This window comes from Chiloscyllium plagiosum, unplaced genomic scaffold (assembly GCF_037043375.1).
Source record: "Chiloscyllium plagiosum isolate Xiang-an unplaced genomic scaffold, Cpla_swu_hap1 HiC_scaffold_21, whole genome shotgun sequence".
NCBI classification, from domain to species: Eukaryota; Metazoa; Chordata; class Chondrichthyes; order Orectolobiformes; family Hemiscylliidae; genus Chiloscyllium; species Chiloscyllium plagiosum.
This window is the reverse complement of record NW_028270159.1, coordinates 80,562,261-80,573,793: the sequence shown is the minus strand read 5'-3', so window position 1 is coordinate 80,573,793 and position 11,533 is coordinate 80,562,261.

The following is an 11,533-nucleotide window of genomic DNA, read 5'->3' as shown; positions in this document are numbered from 1 at the left end:
TGCTGAACTGCATGAAATAATAGGGATAAATTATTGATGATGGAATACTCTGTGTCCTTCACTGAACAAGCTTGTCTCCGCACTCTCCAAAAGCTTTAAATGCGTAACATAGAATTATTACTGCAAAGGTGGTGAAAACTCAGCATATTGTTTCTTCCATGTTGGGCAGTGCGATACGGCACGGTAGCACCGTAGTTAGCACTGCTGCTTTCATAGGCCGGAAACCCAGTTTCCATTCCCGCCTCAGGCGACTCTGTTGTGGAGTTTGCACATTCCTCTGGTGTCTGCGTGGGTTGCCACCGGGTGCTCTGGTTTCCTCCCACAGTCGCAAAAATGTGCAGGTTAGGTGAATTGGCCATGCGAAATTGTCTGTAGTGTTAGTTGTAGGGGAATGGGTGTGGACTTATTGGGCCAAAGGGCCTGTTTCCACACTGTAAGCAATCTAATAGCTCTACTATCATTGGCCCCATAGCCCTGCACATTTCGTGACACGTATCTGCTTTTAATTGTAAGTTTTCTGCCAGATATGAACAGTATGATCAATCGCAATCAAAAACAGACGTTGGAGGTAAAGTTCAGCAGGTCGAGTAGTATCTGTGAAGAGAAATCAAAGTTAATGTTTCAGGTGCGGTGACCCTACTCAATCTGTATTACAAATGATTAAATTATGTGCAAATAAAAATATAGTTCACTTTATCACATTTAAAATTTTCCTGTTCAGCTCACATTGTCATTCAGCATTGCATCTCCCAAACGTTGGCTGATTCCTCGTTGGGAATTATATTTAATTCTATATGTCAGAAAGAGAGATGATGATTGGGGAATACCATTGTACTCCCCATGCAGTCTCCACAGCTACTGCCCCCATTCCGCCCTATCTCCCAGCCAATGTTATTTTCATGCGAACCTGACTCATTAATTCATAATTCTTAATCAATAAGTCCATTGTACTTATCACTTTTGGTTTTGGACTGAGGGGAAAAAGCGTAAAAATTATTGCTTCACAGCAAATAAAACTGCATTAGGCTGTTTGTCAATTTGTATAAATAAGTTACTGAAGCATATTCTGCATGGAAGTGCCAACGTTTCCGTGTTAGAGCAGGGAGAGGAACATTCAGAGAAGTGCACACTTCCTGTATATGTTCAGGGCAACTGTGCCCAGTGACACGGTGTTAGCTGGCGTTTGTTCCCGTGGAGGAGAGATCAGCACAGTAACAACATCCTGATTGTGTTTCTTTTTTTTTGAGGGGCGGGGATTCGGGGAAAGATGGTTACAGCACAGCAAACGTACAAGAGAGCAGAGTCACCGAGCCTGCAATAAGAAAACATCCATCATTCTCCCTCACAACTGACGTCACTTGAGGAATTGGTGATGGGAGATGTGACCAATAGTCAACGATGTCAGCACCCGGTCCAGGCCAGTTATATTGTGAACTGAATGTGCTGTGTTGAAAGCTAGAACTGTTTGCTCAGGGAATGTGATTGATGTCAGTCTCCATGCATTGCACCTGTGTCGCTGGAGGGTTTCCCTCTCCTATTGGTGAGGGGCTTCACTCAGTTCGCTATCCCAGTGTAGGAGTTGATGCATCAGCTCCAACAGTAACAGAGATCAGCAGCTGCACAGACGTGGAGAGGACAGAACTGAATTTGTGGATAATGGATTCGATAATTACACCAATGGAGAGGAGGCTTTCCTTGGGTCTTTTCAACATTTCCCTCTCTTGCGAATTTCTACCATATCGGATATTAGCGGTGCTGATTATTATTTTGGCAGGGGTGGAGGGTGTGTTACTAATCTATTCTCGCTATTGTCGGTGTTCTCTACTTCTGACCATTCATTAATCCCATAAACAATTTTGAACTTTATTGCAATTTCTGTTATCTATATTTGTCAAAGAAACTTTTATCTTCAATTCCAATTGCAGTCTCCATTCATCTGAATTGCAGACCAGTCCCTTATAGACATCTGAGAACAAAACTGTGGACAACCTCGGGATCCCTTTTTGCTCTGAACTGATTTATGTCTCATGTTCTCACTGTCACCAACCCTGTCCACTACCAGCTTAGAATATCCCCAATCTCCATCTCTGCGTCAATGCTGTGGCTGAACAAACCATTGTCTGCACGTTGGTAAAATTCAGACTTTATGTTTCAAGCTCTCTTCTGGCAACCTGTCCAGTTACAAGTATTTCAATCACAAAATTGTTCTTGTCTCGGACGTTACTTCATGATTAGGACAATGTATCAGAGTCGTAATGTCGCTGGTTGTAATTCAGGAGCAAAGCTTATCAAACGAAAGATATTGTTTCAAGCAATTTGTTTCAAGTCCTACCACAGCTGATGGCAGAACTTCAATATAAATGATAAGAATTGGAATAAAAGTGAATTTCACGAAAAACAACCATAAAACGCACATTTTGTCTGAAAATCTTCATGTTTCACTGATGACCTTCGGTAAATAAATCTAATGTTACTACCCGGTCTGGTCTAAGTGTGACTTCAGACTTTACATTGGCTGGTGGAATGGCCTCACAGTCAGGACAATTCGTGATGATTAACAAATGCTTGGCAGAGATGCCGACTTCCCATGGAATAACAAATTTGAAGGTTAAACCAAATAAAGAAAGATGCTGGAGATCTGAAATTGCATAAAAAATGCCAAGAAAAGAACAGAAAGTAGTGGGGAGCTTTTATGAACTGAAAGCAGCTGGAAAATAGTGTAAATAATGCTGGTGACACGGACGTCTGCTTTGAAGGGGAGGAGGAATGAGTTGAATCGATAGAGATCGAGATAGAAGAAAAAGAGCAAACAAAGGGAATGATGATTAGCTGGGATGGAAATAAAATGTGAGATTCATCTCATTTATCCCATCTTCCTGAATATCATGCCCATGTCAGTACATGTATTGCCCGCTATTCAAACGTGTGCTTTTTGCCACATCCCTTTCCGAAAAACCTCCGTCAGGTCCTGTTTTCGCTACCCAAAAGAAATCTGAAGAGGATTTTCACTTTTACCAAGAAAGGTGAATTTTTCCCACATAAATTAATGCTACTTCGCTTTACGCCATATCAGATTACTTTCAGTTACTGAGGGAAACCTGTGTGTACCTAAGATCATGTTTAAAGCGATTTGATCCCAACTGTCTGTCTTCCCTGAGTGTCGTCATCTTCTTATATTTATTAATGGGATATAGGTATCGCTGGCTGGGCCAGCATTAGTTCACTTTTTGATTGCCCTTGAGAAGACCTTGAGCCTCACAGGGCACTTAGACAGAGTGAGGCACACAAGGTGACAGCTGCACAGGAGCTGTGCAAAGCAAGATCGACGTTAGCAAGGTTAATATTATTTGAAAATTAAGAGATGTCAATTCGTCAGTGTAATTACGGTAGGGAAGAAGGTGTTCCTGAGCATGCTGGTCCATGTTTTCAAGCCTCTGTATCTCCTCCCTTTTGGAAGAGGTTGTTGGAGATCATGACCGGTTTTGGAGAGATATTTGATGTTGCCAGCCTTTCGCTGACAATGAGAAGTCTAAATGGATGGAAGGTTGTCTTCCATGATAGTCTGGGCTGTGCACGCAACCGTCTGCAGATTCTTATGGTCCTGGGAAAAGCAGTTACCGTCACACTATTATGCACGTGAATAGAATGTTTTCAGTTGCCAGTATGCAGAGCACTGGGAGAAGGCAGTTCCAAAATATTTAGATGTAACAATTGGTTGTTAAATGGATATCCAAGTTCTGGTTGCTGTTTTGACAACAATTGAAGTTTAACCAATAAATTTAAATTATCACCAAGATACCAAAGCACAATTAAATTTATTGTATTGCCAACATCCAACCCAAAGAGCCATCACATGCTTCAAAAGAATACAGAAGCCATCACCATCACAACAAGGGAGAAAGAGACAGACACGTATAAGGAGAGAGAGAAAACATAGCGAGGGAAACAGAAGGACAGTCAGTAAAACAGAGAAAGGAAACAAAACAAGAAACAAACAGTCATAAGAACAGGGAGAAGGGGAGATAGTAAGTTCTAGGAAAGAAACAGAAGACAGAGAAAAGGAAAACACTGATACAGACAGTGTGAGAGAAATAGTGAGATACAAAGCACACAGGGAGCTAGGGATTGGGTCACAGTGTGCTGGAGGTGGGGAATAGAAGGTTCTGGGGGTGAGGATCAGAGACAGCTGGGAGTGAGCACTGGAGGAACTGGGGGAAGGGAGGTGAGGATTTACTTTGACCTGTACCAAGATATATAGGCAAAGCATAGTAAACAATGATGTAGAGAACAATGGCTATAAAATATGTTTGAGAGCCATGCAGGTTACGACGCACAGGGCGTGTGCGAGGCGAGATCAACAGGAACAAGATCAGCATTTTCTGAGATAAGAGAGTACACTCATCAGTCTAATAACAGTCAGGAAGAAGCTGTTCCTGAACCAGCTGCTCAGTGTTGTCAAGCTTCTGTACCTTTTAGACTGATGGAAGAGGTTGGAGGAGACCATTACTGGGATCTGATGGGTCATTGATAATGTTGTAACAAAGAACATTCCAGCATAGAAACAGGCCATTCGGTGGTACAAGCCTGTGACGATCCAAATCCTCCATCTCAGCTTGTCTCCAATTTTCTAAGGATCTGTATCCCTTTGTTCCCAACCCATTCATGTATCTTTCCAGAAACATCTTAAAACAAACCACTGCTCACAGTTCTCCATTTTGAGAAACTCCCTCTCCAGACTATGCTCTGCCTCCTGTTGCCCAGCCAGTTCTTTATCCACCAGCTCGCACACCATGTGACTTCACTTTCGACATACCCCGACCATGGGGAAACATACCAAGCGCCTTCCTGAAGTCCACGAACATGACATCTACAGTGCCTCCCTCATCAATCAACTTTGTCACTTCCTCAAAGAATTCTATTGATTTGGTAAGACATGACCTTCTCTGCACAAAACCATGTTGCCTATCACTGATAAGCCGATTTTCATTCAAATAAGAATAATTCCAATCTCTGGACCCTGTCTTTGTGGAGTTTTCTTTACAATCTCCCCGTGTCTGCATTGGGAGAATTAACTCTTTCCTCTCTTCACAGTATGTTTCTATGTTTGTTTCAGGTTTCTGCCATCTGCAGTATATTTACTTGTATTTGAGGAGAATTGCTGCAAATATGACGGGTGTATTGTAAAAGTGGCAGTGATGCTCGGGCTCCCCAGCTACTTGTGTGAGTGCATGTCTCTGATTACCTGCGCTGTCTCTCTCAATCCCTGAGTCCATCTGTCACTGCATGCAGCCTTTCATCGAGCCACTCCGGGATTCCCCACACCCCATCGCCTGGCACTGGATGCTCCCTACGCAAGGAACGCACAAAGACACTGGGCACTTTCTGACCCGCTAGGGATGCGAGGCAAAGTCTCTGCCATTAAAAGGAACAGAATAGCTAAAATCCAATTGAACAGCAAAGCAGAGTAAACAGGCTGATTGGCAGCCATCTGTTCTGACATTTTCTGGTCTTTTGGACTAATTCTGTTTATCCTCGTCCATCGACAAATAGATGCTCCATATGTATACCTTGTCACACAGGTTTGGTGAAGGTGATAGATAACAGATCCTATGGTCATTGCGAGTGATTCATTGGGCTCCACTTTCCTGGTTAATGAGATCACACTACGTTTTTATTGTCAAGTCTATCCATTTCAAGGAAAAGGTCTTGCCGGAGTTGTGCGGAAAGGATTTTTGAATGTTGGAAAGACTAAATTATGCCACGTGCCAGTGAGGTTAGGAATAGGAAGGTAGTACAGTTAAAAACATGACCAAAGAGCTGGTAGGGTCGGTAGCCCTTCCAATATGTGGATCATTGGCATTCCCGGGTCGGTAGGATATACACAAGAAGGACAGGATGCATCTGAACTGGCAGCAATCTCCGATATGTGGGTCATTGGGATTCCTGGGTCAGTATGAAATACCCAAGAAGGACGGGATGGACGTGAACTGTCAGCAATCTCCTGGCAGGCAGGTTGCTATCGTCACTCAGGAGGGTTTAAACTTCTGCGGCGGTGGGGGCAAGGAGCAAAGCATCCACAAGCACAGTGACTGAAGAGGAGTTGGAGACTAATCCCAGTACAACTAAGACCAACAACAAACTGGCAGAGGGGAGTGAACACAATGGGACTAGAAGTCTGAAGTATGCTGACTTTAATGTGAGCAGTATGACAGGCAAGATAGATGAGTATATATAACTATGATATAAATATTACAGAGATTTGGTTGAGAGAGGGATCAGAAAACAGTCAATCCAATGGGTCCAGAGAGAGGTGAAGAATGTGCATTGAGAGGCTGGAGACTGTTGTTTGAAGCAGAATAATTATCCAGCAGTTTAATGGAATTGGACAGTGTGGGATGCAATGTACAGATTGAAGGGACAAGGGAGGTAACTGAAATTGTCTGTTTACAATATTTTCTGCTTTACTGATAGTCCTTTGTAATCTTATGTTACCAGAGATTAGACGAGGAGAATTTGCATCAGGGAAACTCAAACCAAATATCAGGTCAGGATCTGATGGAGTTTGGCTGAAGTGTATTTATTTCAATGCAAGAATTGTTATGTGTATGGACAATGAACTGGGAGCCTGAATCCATACATGGGACTATGATGTTGCGGCTTTACAGAGACTTGGTTGAGAGAGGGAAAGGATTGGCTGTTCAAAGTATCCAGGGGTTCATTGGTTTCGGCGAGATAGAGAAGAAGCTAAAACAGGTGGACGAGTTATTTTACTGATCACGGAGAATGCTACATCTGCACGTGAACGGGACATACGGGAGGGACCATCCACTGCAGCAATATGGGTCAAGCTCAAAAATAAAATGAATGCAAGCACTGCATTACTATAATCCCTCCAACAGCCACGGAGGGATTGAGGAACAGATATGTATGTCGATCAAGGAAAGGTGTATTAAAAAAAGAGTGGTCATAATGAGTGACTTTAATATCCCCAATAATGACTGGAAGTCCATTAGATCAAGGGGCTTAGCCGGGGCAGAATTTGTTAACTGCAGCGGTAGGTGGATAGTTCAACGATAGGAAGAACCATACTGGACCTCATATTGGCTAATGAGCCTGGCCAGGTGACTGACCTTTCAGTGGGACATAATTTTAGAAACAGTGGTCACAGTTCCTTCAGATTTAAGATAGCTATGAACACGGATCTGTCAGGACCTTGTGGGAATCGACTGAATTGGCGGAAGGCAAATTACATCAGTATCAGACAGAGCTAGGACGTGTCAATTGGGAGGAGCTGCTATCAGTCAAATCCAATTTTGTACGTGGGAACTGCTTGTTATATCCTGACAGCAAAGTCATCTCGTGAACGTTCTCCCAACTGCTCGAATTTCTATCTTTTTTTTAACTGATATTTCAGAGCCGCTGCATATCAGACAGCAGGAAGAGATAAAGGATGATTCTGCACTGTGTCCTTCGCAGGATCAGCTTGTCTCTCCAGGCACCTGAAGTCTTTATTGTTCGTCAGAGAACTTCAGAATTAATAGAGCACTGAAGGAGGCCATTTAGCCCATTGTACACCGACGAGCTCTCCAACAGCACAATTTGTCAACAGAGAGAACAGAATGTGTGTGTCTGTGCGTGTGTGCGTGAGAGAGAGAAAAATTAATAGAGAAAAAAGAAAGTGAAGAGATACAAAAGGAATGGAGTGAAAACGGAGCCACAGAGTGAGTGAGAGCACGGGGTGTCAGACGAGTCTGAAGTTAAATCAGAATTCAGCATGAGGAGAAATACACAGAAATTTCATTTAGAAACTCCCACAGACTGCAAGCCCTTTGTCTGGTGCCGTACCCTGTGAGCACTATGCTGTCATCCCAGATCACTTAATAATAATATCACAGAACCGGGTTGCTGACGCTGAACAGGATCCAAAAGAACAATAGATTAGTTCCAGGGAGAAGATGAATTAATTTAAATATTCTGGGCCAACAGGAACTTGTAGTCCCTCCAGACATGGTGTGAGAGACAGGGCGAGAGATTCTCAGTGAGGGGGATCACTGACAGGGGGGAGATCAGCATCTCAGCTGTGGGTCAAATAATGACTGATAAAGGTTGAAAACCCCGTCCGTGGTGTTTAAATTCACATTTCAATTCATATAACTCCACATCGTAAGTGTATTTTATAAAACTTGCATCTTTGTAGTTTTCATGTTTTGGTATGTACAGAAAAGCTTGTTTTTTGTCCCTTTATTTTGTGTTGGGACCAGAGTCCGATTGAATCCTAACTACGGCTGTAGACAGAGGTTTAAACTGATTAGGAGTGTGTGTGTGTGTTGGCAGGGGGGGAGGGGGGGGGGGCGGTCCGTTATAAGGTTTAATTAGAAAAGAGGAGGTAAATGTACAGAACTCGGGAGAGGTTATTAACATCCCCAGCACAGACGCAAATAAGACAGAGTGTATGGAAAGTGCAAGCAATCAGACTTCAAGCACACTGGACAAACAAATAACAATGAGAAGAGGAACGGTTAATACAAGATTAAAGGGGTGACATCTGAATGCACGCAGTATAAGAGGGAAGCATGGATAGAAATTTGGCTGCCTGAGAGAAAGCATAGAGTGGAGATAAAAGTGTTCTTCTCAGGATGGCAACCAGTGACAAGTGGTGTTCCACAAAACTCAGTGTTGGGACCACAACTTTTCACTTTGTACATTCATTATCTATATGAAGGAACTGAGGGCATTCTGGCTAAGCTTTCGAACAGGGCATTCTGGCTAAGCACTCCACCCTTCCAACGACAACAAATTAGAACCTCTCTGGTGTTCGCCTTCCATCCCACCAACCTCAGGATACAATGCATCATCCTCCGCCATTTCTGCCACCAACAGTCAGACCCAACACCAGAGATATACTTCGCTCCCCACCCCTATCATCATACTGCTGAGACCATTCCCTCAAAACTCCCTCGTTAGGTCCACACGCCCCCAACAAGCCACCTTCCACTCCCAACACCATCCCTTGACGCTGCAAGAGATATGAAATCTGTGCCAACACCTCCCTCCTCATCTCCACCCAAGGCCTCAAAGGATCCTTCCACATCAAACAGTGAACATCCTGTGCATCCAAACACTTCTTCTAGTCAGTCCATTGCTCCTGTCTCCTATACCTTGGCGAGACAGGATGTCAACTTCCAGAACGGTTCAGGGAACACTCTTGGACCCATAAACCCAACAACCCCACTTCCCTTTGGCCGAATATTTCAACTCCCCCTCCCACTCCGCCAAAGCCCTGCAAGCTTTTGGCCTCCTCCACTGCCAAATTCTAGCCACCTGACTTCTGGAGGAAGAACGCATCATCTTCTGCCTTGGGACCCTCCAAACACACGGTACAAAAGGACTATTTCACCAGTTTTCTTATCTACCCTCCCTCCACCTTATCCCAGATCTAACCCTCCAACTCAGCACCGCCCTCTTGAATATCCTACCTGTCCATCTACCTTCCCAAGTATCAAATCCACCTTCCACTCTGACCTATCACTATCATCACCCACCTTCATCTAGCTGTCGCATTCCAAGCTACCTTCCTCCCAGCGCCACCCCCTCCCCTCATTTATCTCTCTGCCCCCTTCAGCCCACCTCACATTCCTGATGATAGCTGTATGCCTGAAACGTCGATTCCCCTGCTCATCGGATGCTGCCTGACAGGCTGTGTTTTTCTATAACCACACGTTTTGACTCTGATCTCCAGCCTCTGCGGTCCTCACTTTTACCTGCTGAAGGACTTTCACAGGTTTGGAGAGTGAGCAAAGAAGTGGCAGTACAATGTAGGAAGGTGTGGGAAAGCAATTTGCCAGGATGAATAGAGGCATGGCATATTCTCTAAATAGCGAGCAAATTCAGAAGTCTGAAGGGCAAAAAGACTAGGGAGTTTAGTCCAGGAGTCTTGAAAGGTAAACTTGCAGTTTGTCAGCAGTTAGGCAGGCAAATACAATGAAGGTACTTATTTCAAGAAGGCTTAAATGTAAAAGCAGGGATGTACTTCTAAGGCTCTACAAGACTTTGGTCATGCCTCATTTGGATTATTGTGCGCAGTTTTGCTTTCCATATCTCAGGAAGGATGCACTGGTCCTGGAGCGTTTTCCAAAGAGATTCACGAGAATGGTGCCAGGAAATAAAAGCTTAACATATAAAAAATATTTGGGGGCTCTGGGTCTGTATTTGGTAGAATTCAAAAGGATGTTAGGAGGTCTAATTGATACTTACAGAATACTAAATGACCTGGGAGAGAGGGGATTTTGGGAAGATGTATCCAATGTCGGAGAGACTAGTACCCGAGGGGACAGTGGAAAGAGAAGACCTTTTCGAACAAAGATAAGGAGAAACCTCTTCAGCCAGACAGCGGTGAATCTATGGAATCCACTGCTACAGAGGGCTGTAGAGTCCAGGTCATTGAGTATATTTAGGAGTGAGACAGATAGATTCTTGACTGTAAAGGGGATCAAGGGTTACAGGTAGAAAGTGTGAGAATGGGGTTGAGAAGCTTAACAGCCATCATGGAATGGTGTAGCAGGCTCAATGGGTCTAATGGCCAAATTTCTGTTCCAATGTCTTCTGGTTCTGTGGTTAATATTGGCTCTCCTCATTCCATATTGGAGATGTACCCTTGAATTTGATCTTCATATGATTTATGAAGAATAAAATTCCAATACTGATGGCTGGTAAATATCATGTTCCCTTCCTCCACTCTCAGCAGCCATGCCCCGATATCATAATCACACTGCAATTGAAATCCAGTGAAATTTACTTCAATAAAGTTGATTGACATCGATAACATTAACAGCATGACCCTTACCTGCCCTCTCTGATCCTTGAATAACCATCTGAATTGTGTGTCACATCATATTCTCTGTTAACATACCATGCCATTTGTCTGTTATCACTCATGTTGTCATAAGCAATTTTCTGTTAGATTATGGACTAAAAAGTTCTCTACATATTTTACGGACATTATAATCACTGATCAGTAGTTACAGACTATATGTTTCGATTTATAAGCCGAGAAGCTTGTTTAAGTTCTGACAATCCTTTGACATTACTGCCATATCTAAGGCAGATTGAATGATTACATTCAATCAAACTACCATCTCAAATATTTCTTCCTGTTCACACCCCACACATATCGCACGCCAAATGTGTAAAGTTTGAAAGTTCTTTTGAATTTTAATAAAATCATTATTGAATTCAAAGGGGTTAACTGGAGTTATTTTGTTCAGTGACTGTGATTAATATCAATCTCAGTGGATCCTAATTATGGCAGTGGAGAGTTTCCATGGTTGAAATATAAATGGGCTTTGTTCAATGTGCTATCACATAGTGTGAGTAGGAGCATCATTGACATCACTAACAGGGATCAGCAGCTCGAGAGAGAGCGCGGGAGGAGAGATCAGAATCTGAGAACATTAGATAGGAACGTTACAATAATGATTCATAATCTGAGGACCATGGATTGGAATGTTCCAACAATGGATCAGAATCTGAGAAC